Here is a 13,098-nt window from a genome sequence, read left to right as displayed (position 1 = left end):
TAACCTACCATTGTTCCGGTCCCATTAAAAAATGTACTATCCACTGTGAGACATTTGGATGTATGTTTCTGAATTTGGGCATAAACTAGTTCTTCGTCTGATGTAGGTCCAATCTTTTCATCAAAACTGCCCACAGTTATGTCTGGGACGTCGTGTAGTAGCATTGCGAAATGTATCAATTTATGTAAATTGTCGAGTGAAACAGTAGTCCCATCTACCCATTTGGAATTTTTCAATTTCTGTATCCATTCTCCTGCTGAGTCAAAAAGTTTTGAGCTATGCTCAATAAGGCTTGTTGTGCCTTTTCAAATTTTGTACAGCCCTCTTAAATCTCTTACCATATCACAGTGTTCTTATGAGCCATAAGCCGCTCTTAAAAATTCTTGTAATTCGGTCCATGACTGATATTTTGTGTACTGAAAACTTCAGCATCTAAATGACAAATCCCCTCTATTGAAATCTAACAAGTCTTTTGCCTCAGTGAATGCCTCTGTATCATCCTTAATTCCCTTGGCATTTAAATAGTTATTCACCCCTCAATAAAAATTTGCACTGGTTGGGACAGAACGCCATCAACATTGCCTCGAAAAGGGCTAACTCCTGCATATATGTTTGTTATTTTGTGCACCAGTGTCTTGCTTGTACTTGTGTCAGCCATTTTGCTTTTTTTATGATAACTCATACTTTAGGATTCGCCCTGACCTCAGTAACATTGATATATTTATGCGCACGCAAACCACCAACCCAAAATTAATAATATATCATTCATCAATAAAAGATAAAATAAACATGCACCAATCCAACAAACCGCTATTTGCAACTAGCTGCTTCTTAGGTTCAAGGTTAATCAGCTGATTCAACTGGTACAAGGTCACGTTGGTCTATAAAATACTGGAAGAAGGTAGTGAGAGAAAGAAAATGTATGTTGAACCAAAATTTGATGAATTAGCACAAATGTCCCCCCGGCTGCCTCTCTCTCTCTCTCTCTCTCTCTCTCTCTCTCTCTCTCTCTCTCTCTCTCTCTCATGCCATGCACAAAAACGAAACTTATAGTACCACTTTTCTAATGCATTTCAATACCATTAAACCACTATTGTCCACCGAATCCTGAAGGACATCAAAATGAAATACACCAATGAAAAGAATAAATAAACTTATTCACTCACGTCTTCATAGGTCCGAAGTCAGTACCTGGCTACACTTGCAACTGCGCGTAATTATTCCTGTTATGATATAAATTCACTTTCCCCCCACCCCCAGAAACACAGGAACACGTCTTTACACTAAGCAGCAACAAAATGACTGCCTGTGTAGCTATGCGGCTTAAAATTCCCCTTAAGTCGGCAATAGAGTCAGTTGCCCGATACATAATTATAACAACTCTACCCCAAAATATGTCTAACTTATCTAAATTTAGTCTCTTCAGAGGCATTACCTATAGGCTTTAATGTACCTTTTAACCGCGGCCACCAATTTCTCTAGCAGGGAAAATCTCTAATGAGGTCAAATGACACCTGTTTAAACAAAATGGAAACAAAACATATAACTGGTAACGTAACCTACAATTGTTCCGTTGAATGCCATCTCTGGAGTTGGCTGAAAATCGGTTTCAAACTAGGCTAAGGTAAACTCTTGTGGTTACAAAAATATACTTTTTATTTCCCAAAATTAGCTAACATGAAATTGGAATAAAATTAATTAAACCGGACTCAAAAAGAAATGTTAAACTACCATATTCCTCTCAAAATCATATTTAAGTAATAACCCCCTTTTCCCCTAAGTGTCCAAACATTCATAGTTTATTAATAGTCAAAATCAGTCAGAGAAAAACCTATAGGTGATTTCGAATCCATCTGAAATAAAGAGACCATAATTATGACACCATAAAACATTAAAGTTCGTCAATAAAGAATGTGTGCCGCACCTCACTTCCCTTTCTCTAGACTTGAGTAATTGTCACTTCAAATGTTAACTTTTCAAAGTTTCTCGTTACATTGTCTGACGGATCTGCAACATCTCTTCTAGCACCTCTTCTGTGGCATGTTCCACAAACTATCAACCAAAATCAGTGAGTCCCCCTTTGCAACTTTTGCCACTTGACCATATGTCATTTTCTTTTCATTACGAACACACACTCACCAATTGGCACACACATGAAACTTGTGATCTTCGAAGAGCGTCACTGACCCCAAATGTGCGCCGGTAAGCTGTCCTGTTTGTTTTTTCATTTCAGCATCTTAGAGGAATCCAGCGTTTTGCATGTTTCTAACCGGCAAAAGCTAAGGTTAACAACCCGATTATTTAATATTATAGACTGTTGTTGGTGCCTTTGAGATATATATACATATATACACACACACACACACACACACACATATATATATATATAAGGAGGTTGTGCTGACGGAAACGTAGTGTCTGTCGCGCACACATACAAAAGGGGATGGAGTCCCTCTGCGATTGCACTTTTTCGCACATACAAATATACATATTTTTAGGCATACAGGATGCCTATTTAGGATATATATATTATATATATATATATATATATATATATATATATATATATATATATATATATATTGGCGGAAAGGCCGCAATCTATACTCTACATTTTGGATATACAGTGATACCTTGGTTTACAAGTTTAATTCGTTCCAAGAGCGAGCTCATAACATAGAATTCTCGTAGACCAAAATAATTTTTCCCATAAGAAATAAATGGAAATCACTTGATACGTTCCACACATCCATATACACATTATCATATTTTTTTGGTTTTGCCATTGTAATTAATGTTAAAATTATAACTCCTATCATCAGAAATGAATACAGATTAATAATTCAAAATTAAAAATAAAAATAACTGACAATTTAACAAAAAATATTGACAATTTAACTCGCACACTACCTTTGAGGAGCGTCACTGATGGCATGATGGAGATGAGAGGAGAGGGAGGGGGTAACTTGTTGGAGGGAGAATCTCCCTCTATGAGAACTTCTGGTAAAATGTCTGGAGTTCTCTCTCTTAAATGACGTTCACTATCTCTATCTGAATCACTTAATTTATGTTTTCTGGACACTTGGCCGTCTTTTTGTACATCCTTTCGTTCAACTTTCACAAGGAACCTATCTAGAGACGACTGCTTTTGTCTTTTCTTTCAAATTTTTTGGAAATAGGTTCGCTGCATGCCCTACCAAAGCCTTATCTGGGTGATGTTTTTCTATAAAATTCTGCACGTTTTCCCACTGTTTCAACGTTTCCCTAATTTCACTAGAAGCGATAGGTTTTTCAATTTGTCCTTCCTCCTCAGATGAAATGTCCTCCGTGACCTCTTTTTGCTGCTCCTTATGCAACTCCAACAGCTCCTGGGTCGTCAGCTGCTCTTTATGCTCATCCAGAAGATTGTTGATGTCGTCCTTGTCCACCTCCATCCCTATTGACTTGCCCAAGGATACAATTTCATCGTCAACTGCCTCCTGGATAGGTTCAAACCCCAAAATCTCAGTTTCTTCCATGCAGAATTGAGGGCTCTCTCGGTGACCCCTTCCCAGGCTTTGTCAATCAATTTGAGGCAGCTGACGATGCTAAAGTGGTCTTTCCAAAACTCTCAGCGGGTAAGGTTGGTTGCTTTGGTGACCTCGAAGCAGCGCTGGAACATAGCTTTTGTATAAAGCTTCTTAAAATTCGAGATCACCTGCTGATCTGATGGTTGGAGTATTGGAATTGTGTCGGGCGACAGGAACTTGATTTTAATAAATTTAAATTCTTCCACCAAGTCATCTTCAATGGCTGGAGGATGGGCAGGAGCATTGTCCTTAACCAACAAGGCTGTGAGTGGGAGGTTCTTCTCCAGGAGGTACTTTTTGACCTCTGGACCAAAAACCTCATTGATCCATTCAACAAGTAAGATCCAGGTCACCCTAGCCATGTTGTTAGACCTCCATATCACGTTCAGATGCTTCTTCTGCACCTGATTCTTTTTAAAGGTTCGTGGAGTCTCCAAGTGATACACCAAGAGAGTTTAATTTTGCAATCCCCACTTGCATTGGCACAGAACAGCAGAGTTAGATGGTCTTTCATGGGCTTGTGACTGGGAAGTGCCTTTTCTTCTGGTGTAATGAAGGTCCTCCTTGGCATCTTCTAGAACAGGCTTGTCTCATCGCAATTAAACACTTGTTGCAGAATGTACCTCTCGGAATCCACGAACCTTTTAAACTTGGTAACAAACGCCTCTGCTGCCTTCACATCGGAGTGTGCACCCTTCCCATGTTGCACAACACAATGAATGCCAGTTCTTTTTTTTAAAGTTTTCAAACCAAGCATGGCTTGCCTTAAAAGTTTCTTTTTCTGTGTCTACTAACGTGCCTGGCTCCTTTTTAACAGTCACCATATAACAACCGTGCCTTTTCACAAATAATGTTCTCAGTTATAGCATTTCCTGCTAACTGCTTGTTATTTATCCAAATGAGAAGCAACTTTTCTACGGCATCAAGAACATGTGGCCCTTGTTTCGTCACTGTAAGGACCCCTTTCACAACGTCCATTGCTTTGGTTTCTTCTTTTTTCTTGAGAATACTACAAATTGTCGATGTTGTCCTATTGGCCAGGTCAGACACATGTGTAACTCGTTCATGCTTATCAATAATTTCTTTTATCAATTCGACAGTTATCATCTCCTTTTTTGTACCATCTTTCTTAATCATCTTGGGGGCCATTGTCTAGATGCTGTACTGTACATATTTCACTGATATCTTTATGGTGAACAATAGCGATCACAATTAAAGAACACGCAGTTAAAACTCTTAAAATCACTTCTAAATAGTAAACGATGCTACTGAACCGAGTGTCGCTGAGAGAATGGAGATGAAGGGCTGATCAAGAGGTTGGGGGGTGGATAATGCGAGCTTACAGACAACAAAATGGCGTAAAAAACACATGAACACTGTGTGGTGGCATATGGGAATAGCCTGACTGCTTTGTGAGATGCTGTTGTTAGTACTTTTCCACAAAAAATGAACGAGTGGGAGGGAAATTTTTGCTCGCTGTCCAATACAATGCTTGTACACCAATTTGCCTTTTCGTGCTCATACACTGATTTGCTCGTAAACAAAGTTACCCATAGACCAAGGTATTACTGTATATAGAAAAGGCATGTACAATGGAAGGACGGACATTTCGGCAGAAATACCGTCCTTACAGATACTCCCCTCCAAAAACAATGGTTATGACAATAATCGTTGGATGATTGGTCATCAGTATCTTGCTGGGGGGCAGAGGAGTCCCCAGGTACGTGACCCCATTTGCCAGGAACATCCTCTGGCTCTTCGTCTCCTGATGAGTCGGACAGCAAGATGCCTCTCCTGGTGGGAGAGCTGGGGGTTTCGACTACTGTCCTCGGGCAGCCTTGGCAATGTGTGGGTGTGCTGGCAGGTTCCGGCGGTTTTTCATTCTGAGGAGGATTCCTTTGAGGTCCCTCTGCAGTGTTGTCTTCGTCAGGAATGAAGATGGGTTTCAGCCAGTCTATTGAGACCCAGTCCTCGCAGCCATTGATTGCCATGAGGAACGCCTTCTCCGATCAATGGATGACGCGACACAGTCCTCGGTAAGGTCTCGTTAAGGGAGGGCAGATGGCGTCGTTCCTGACGAAGACATGTCTCCAGGGCTTTTGGTCAGAAGTGCCTACTTCTATCAGAGGAGGTCTTGCGGCAGGGAATGAATTTCTGGCAGCTGCCCGCAGTCATGACGGGGACATCCTCATCACAGCTGTCGACTAGGAAGAATTCTCCTGGCACTGTCAGAGTTTCTCCAAAGACCTTCTCCATAGGTGACAGTTCGCCGTTGGTTCTTGGGAGAGTGCGGAGGCCAAGGAGGACCCAAGGTAGTTGTGCCTTCCAGTTTGGACCCAAGCAGTGTGCCATCAGGGAGGTCTAAGGGAGCGGTGGGTCCTCTCCACCATGCCATTTGCAGCAGGACTGTAGGCTGTGGTGGTGTGGTGCTTCGTCCCCATCAGGTGTGCCAGGGCGGTCCAGAGCTCCAGGGTGAAAGTGGTTCCTTGATCTGTTGTGATGTTGTTTGGCACTCCAAAGCGGCTGATCCAGCTGGAGAGGAGGGCTTCGGCACAGGCGTCTGCAGTGGCTTCCGACATCGGGGTGGCTTTTGGCCACCTGGTGGAATGGTCAATCACCATCAGGAGGTACCTGCTACCGTCAGATGGGGGAAGGGGGCCAATGACATCCATATGTATATGTCTCAATGTCTATTTGGGCTGGGGAAAGTTGCCTACTCCTGATGCGGTGTGACTTCCTGTCTTGCTGTTCTGACATGTGATGCAGATCCTGGCCCATTCCCGGGATTCCCTCTTGATGCCATGCCACACAAACCTCTCCGTCACGAGTCTGGTTGTCATGCGGGCCGACGGATGCGAGAGGCTGTGTATCATGTCGAATATCTGCTTCCGCCAGGCTGGGATCAAGGGGCATGGGCAGCTGGTGCTGGTGTCGCAGAGGAGCGTTTACTTGGAGAAACCAAAGGAAATGTCCTCCCACCGGAGGGGGGTGATGGCAGTGCGGTATGCTTGTACTTCTGTGTCGGCAGCTTGCTCTCATGCCATGTCCTCATAGTCCACGCTGAGCTGTATGGCGTCTATTTCCACTCTCGAGAGGGTGTCGGCTACAGGGTTCCTCCCACTGGGGACATATTCAATGGAGCACCCGAAATCAGTGATGGCCTTGATGAAAGCGTGAACCAGTGGCTGGTGGTCTGTCCTTATGGTGAAAGGAACGCCTTCCAGGAAGTATTTGAAGTGGCAGGTGGCTTGGTAGACAGCGAGGAGATCGCAGTCAAAGGTGCTGTTGCGGGTCTCGGTGGGTTCCAGCTTCCTGCAGAAGAAAGCCAGTGGTGTGGGAACCCTGTTGATCAGCTGTTCCAGGATGGCTACGCATGCGATGTTGCTGGCAACAGTCATGAGAGTCAGGGGTGCATCGGGGTCCTGGTGGGCCAAGGTTGTATCTCTGCTGAGGGATGCCTTGATGAAATTGAAGGCACACTGCTGGGCTTCCTCCCATACCATACCAGCTTCTTCGGCTCTCCCTTCAGGACCTCGGTCAAAAGGCTCATGGTGCGTGCTATGTCTGGGAAGAGCCTCCTGTAGTATTCACCATCCTGATGAACTCCTGTAGGGCCTTGAGCGTCCTTGGTGTCGGGAACTTCTCCACTGCGGCTAACTTTGATGCTATGGGACATACTCCTGCTGGGGTGATTTTGTGGTCCAGGAAATCCACCTTCTCCACGCTGAAGGTGCATTTGTCGAACCAGACGATGAGCTCATTCTCCTGCAGGTTCTTGAGGACGGCCCGGACTTGGTTCAGGTGTTCCTCCAGGGATCTGGAAAATATAAGAATGTCATCTACATAGCAGATGCAGAAGGATAAATTGCTGAAGACGCTGTCCATTAGGTGCTGGAAGGTAGCTCCGGCGTTCCGCAAGCTGAAAGTAGAGAAGACGAACACAAAGGACCCAAAAAGCGTGATGATTGCCGTCTCCGGGGTGTCATCAGAATGGACGGAAACCTGAAAAATAAGATTTTAGGAGGTCGACCTTTGATAAGATCTTCGTCCTGTGGAGGGGCCCAGTGAGGTCCTGCATGTTTGACAGGGGGTTAGCTGTTGGGCATGGTGATAATTTTGAGGTGGCGGTAGTCCCACAGGGCCTCCATGTACATCTGCCTTCTTTACCCTATGGAGGGGGGGCCCATGGGCTCGCGGCCTTCCTATTCAGCAGGAGGTGGTGGAATTTTGGTGTCGATGTGGTGGTACAAACTGTGCTTGGGCACAACCCCTGCCACCTAGTGGAGCTCGGGTCTGAAGACCTCTGGGAACTCCTGTAGGAGGGACCCGTACTTGTGGGGGGAGAAGGAGCAGATGGTGGGTGCCCATTCTTGGTTGGAGTTCTCCAGGTCTGACATCTCACTTCTGCCTACAGTCGACGGTAGTCATTAATGGCAGACCAAACCGTGAGGAGAAACGGCAAAACACTCCTGTAAAGGATATGCCGTATTTAGTCCATTAATGGTCAACCGAAGATAGGAGCTCCAGAAAACCAAGACTGAACGCCGTATTTAGTCAGGTAATGGTTATTATGGGGGGAGTGGCCGAAACTTCTACCTGTCCTAATCCGGGAGGTCACCAGTTGTGAGGACTGGACTGAAACAAGGAGAAACTCATACGTGCTGGTTTATTAATCAGAAACATATATATAAGGAGGTTCTGCAGACAGAAACGTAGTGTACGTCACGCACACATACAAAAGGGGACGGAGTCCCGCTGCAATTGTGCTTTCTCACACATACAAATATACATATTTTTAGGCATTCATGAAACCTATTTAGGAGATATATATGTTGGCGGAAAGGCCGCAATCTACTCTACATTTTGGATATATATAGAAAAGGTATGTACAATGGAAGGACAGACATTTCAGCAGAAATGCCGTCCTTACACTTTTTTTTTGCGCCAAATAGTGTTGGTAAAACATTTGTATCTTCCTCAATAATACTGGTAACACTGAACTCCATGAATATACCTTCTGGTAATAAATAATGTTAACTTGTACCAGTAAACTTAATATACCTTCTGGCGGTAAATAACGATAGCTTGTTCTTCATGTTGTCAACTGAATCATTGTGGTACAGATCCAGAATCCTTAAGATTTATTCCATGACAAAGGGCGCCATTTTCTGTGCTTGCCCTGGGCGCCAGTAACCCTAGTTATGCTTCTGCATGATCCAATGCAATATTCATTCATTTAAGTTAAAATAACCACCTGATAAATTGAACTGCAAGATCAAAACATGTCTTATCACGAAATCTTTTAGAATCTGCCATTATACAACTTACTTCCCATTGCAATTTCAGTGTCAGTTGTGGCCCGTTTCATTTAAGATCCTTGTAGTATATGTAACATGTTTGAGAATGACCTCAAAGATACAATCACAGACTTAAATGCAAATTAGTTGCCTTATAGATATTTTCTTTGTACATGTATGTTTAATATATATTTTGTGAATATGTTTGTCTTGCGAAAAAAAGGTTTTTGTTTACCAAAAGTTTGAATGTGGTCAGTTGACGGCCTGGATAATCCTTTAATTGTCTTGTCCCTATGCCTGAGCAGTTGGACTTAATCTTTTTGTAAACCTCTAAAATCGTACCCTTGTTTTGTTTGGGAAGGTTACTAATTCTCCAGGTGTGTTGGATTCTAGGTACTTATTTCCTTTATAATCCCTATCTGTCACTTATACGACCTTTCCTTGTTCACTCCATTTCTATGGTAAGTAAATGACATTGAGTTGAAAAATCGTGCAGCTACTCCATTGCTCCGCTTCCCTTCGCCTTCGTGGCTTCTACCTTTATACATACATACATATTATATATATATATATATATATATATATATATATATATATATATATATATATATATATATATGCTGCTCTTTCATAACGTATATATCTTATCTTTGACTGTATGAAATGTTAGAAGAGAGTTTTGCAACATTTTCAGATTCCTTATTTAGCTTAGAGTTATAGGATGTCTGAAAATGTATGTTCAGATTTTGCATAACATAATTTAAAAGAGTATATAACGTAGAATGTGAAAAGAGAGAGATTAACTTTGCCCGCTCCAAGATAGAAATTGTTTTAGAAACCTGTCAACACGTTTGATTAGAGGAACTCGAGATCTCCATGTTGTTTTGAATACGTCATCACGTCTGATAAGGGACTTCTGTTTCGATGAGTACATGTCTTTGTTGAGCATACTACATACATGATTGGTTTCATATGTGTATGTCTATGCCAAAACCATGTGAAAATTTCACGATTTTTCTGTAAAGTTACGTCATATTAGAAGCTTCTAAAAGGATTGCACCATCTTTCGCATGCCCAACACGTTTTGTGCAAAATCCACTGTTTTCAACTTCCATAAGAAAGGAAGATCCATTCAGACTTAGATCCTCATAGCGTTTAGATCTCTCTCTCTCTCTCTCTCTCTCTCTCTCTCTCTCTCTCTCTCTCTCTCTCTCCTCTCACGCCACTTTTGAGTTCATATTAACATAACGTAAAGATTTTATACACAATGAATGGTCACTTGTAAATTTCAGATTTTGTATTTCTTAGAGTTATTTAGTATTCATTAGTGCTTTTTGTGGAATCTGAACAAACATTGTACAAGTGTGTAACGGCACCTTCTCTTTTGTGAAATATTGTGAATTGGTGAAATTTTTTTAACTAGCTGCAGCAGAAAGAAAATTGGTACCGAGGTAACGTTTTATTTTAAGTTTATTAGTTGCAACTAATAGTTACAATGGTTAGGTGAAACTTTAAATTTTTACACATTGCAAATTTTTGTGTTTTGTGTTTGTTTCATTTGAAGTGATTTTTGTGCCTTTGTCCATTTTCTTATTGAAGTGTTTTTTTTTTGCGCGTTTATCCATTTTCTTATTGAAGTGTGTTTTTATTTTATGTACTGTGTGATTGGTACTTTTTGCAATTTTGGTATTTTCCACATTTTTCTGTGATGTGTTTTCATTTGCATTCACAATTTAATTAACTTAGTTGTTTTCATTACTTAATTGTTGCACATTTAATTGAATTCAACGCTTGTGAATTAATTTGCATTTACTTAGAATTCTGTCCAGTTTTATTGTTGTTTAGCACTTGTGAATTAATGTCCAAATTTTAATTATTTTGTAAAACACTTTTAAATTTTGATTAAATTTTGTGATAAATTAATTTGATTTAATTTTACTTAATTAATCAAAGAATTAATTAAACATTGCTTTGTTTTCCAGTAACAGTACATTTCCCTGATATTGTGAATTTCACTTATAATTCTGAGTTAAATAATAAATTTTTGTATTTAAAATTTTCATAAGTGTTTTCTTTTTCACCAGTATAAGTAAGTAATTATATGATATGTTTAGTTAGGAAAATAGAGTGGTAATTGAGCTGTTTTCCTTCAATTTACATGAAGTGAGTTAGAACCAGGGAAGTACTTAGACTTCTGAAATCAGGGAAATACTTAGACTTTTAAAGTTGTTGATGGAGTGATGCCCTGTAATTATTTTAATTACATACAAGATTACCTCACACCTGTTTTGATGAACTTTGTCTGATTTTCTACAATACTGGTAAGTTGTTTAAGGGATCACTGTTGCCTTTAGAGTTTTCAGTCGTTTAGTACCTGTGATGAAGGTTCAGGTGTCTGGCTGTTGTGAGGTACTCATTTAATGATTGGTAAGTGTAGTAACCAGATACTTGGCACTTTGTTAACTATATATCATATATATATATATCTATATATATATATATATATATATATTATATATATATATATATATATATATATATTTACAAAGCTTCACTGAGCACGTCACCCAGACCATTTTTAACATAAAATTAATTATTAGTAAAAGCCAGATTTCCTTTTTCTTTTTCATTTCATGTTTCTTAAGCTTTTCATGTCTCGTCTCAGTTTTCGTGAACTCTTGTTACATACGTTTGTATGAATATACTTTTTTACGGCAGTTATATATCTGAGCCTTCTAAAACACGTGTTCATTACTTTATAAAATAGGTTACCAATTTCCGAAGCCTCTTTGTGCATACTTTACCCTCACATCAGCGGTGCTCAAAAGTGCATGGGAGCTCCTCCTGGCATAAGGCCAACATAATCTACCAACAAAAAGCAATCTCCTGCGTCCTGTCAAAATCACTTACGCCGGATCAAGCCACTTTGACAACTCATCCCCTTCCTCGGGGTCTTGACCTTGGCTTCATTCTCTCTCTCTCTCTCTCTCTCTCTCTCTCTCTCTCTCTCTCTCTCTCTCTCTCTCTCTCTCTCTCTCTCTGTCCTAGAATAGCAGAATGGCTCTTTGTTTATTAGGCTGGACTCCCGAGTTGTCACCTGTCTCATGAGGACAAATCCTTCTGGCCAGTCGTTTGGAGAATTTTGTAATCGAATTGAGTGGTCGTGGCCACGGATGAACTTTTATTGTCGTAAATCTAGAGAACATAACAGGTTTTTTTTTTTGAACGACACGATCCCAGATATTTAAGAGCGATAATTTGACGCAGTGGTCAAAAGAAAAAATAAATAAAACGATCTAAAACTTTATTTGCCCCGTGCGGTCACACACACACACACACATAAATATATATATTATATATGTGAGTGTGTATGTGCGTGTATACAGTGGCCTCGAAATCGATTTAAAACAAAATGGACTTGACAGAGGTGCGAAAGGTAAGTCAGAGGAGGAGGGCAAACAACAGCGTCGGAAATGACAACCGCATAATCGAGACGCAGCACGTGATATTTTTGTGCGTAACTCCCAGCCTATTCCTCCCAAGGGGGCCCCAACACCCTAGAGCCTGACCCTGACGCAGGAGGCCCCTTATTTAGGGGCCTGCTGCCAGAGAGTGAGAAATTCGGTGGAGCATTTGCTTTGAAGGGGCCCTTACGGGGACGATGTCAACACCCGGTTTGTCTTTTCTTCTTTTTCCTCTTCTCTGTCGACGGAAAAGTTGTATGTTGCCATTCACGATTATTTTGTGGACGAAGTAAATTGCGATGTTTCCCTATTAAGACCGCATAGCAATGGTAAGAGTAAATAGCATAATGTACATTTCTATAAATCAACCTGTATGAATCGAATGTGCGAAAACGTGTTTGTTTAATTAGTCATGCGTGTGCGTATTGATAACCGTTCGTCAGGTTCAGCTCCTTGTTGGATGAATTTAAACCAGACCGCTTCTACGTCCATCGCGCGCCCTTAAGTGTCTGCTACTCCTGTGCTTATGACGACATACTATTCCTTTTCACTTATTATTATTATTATTGTTATTCTTGTTGTTGTTGTTGTGTATTTTATTCCTTTCTTTGTGACGCCATAAATGAAAATGTGGACAATTGACCTGACTGAGGCAATCGCAACTTGCTCCGCAGGCTACGAATTCCTTTATGGAAGCCTTCATATCGCAAAATAGCTTCAAACTTTATCAAAGACATTAGCAATATTGAGATTCAACCCCACAGCAAT

The sequence above is a fragment of the Macrobrachium nipponense genome, chromosome 19 (genome assembly GCF_015104395.2).
Source record: "Macrobrachium nipponense isolate FS-2020 chromosome 19, ASM1510439v2, whole genome shotgun sequence".
NCBI lineage: Eukaryota > Metazoa > Arthropoda > Malacostraca > Decapoda > Palaemonidae > Macrobrachium > Macrobrachium nipponense.
Note: the sequence above shows the minus strand (reverse complement) of the source record.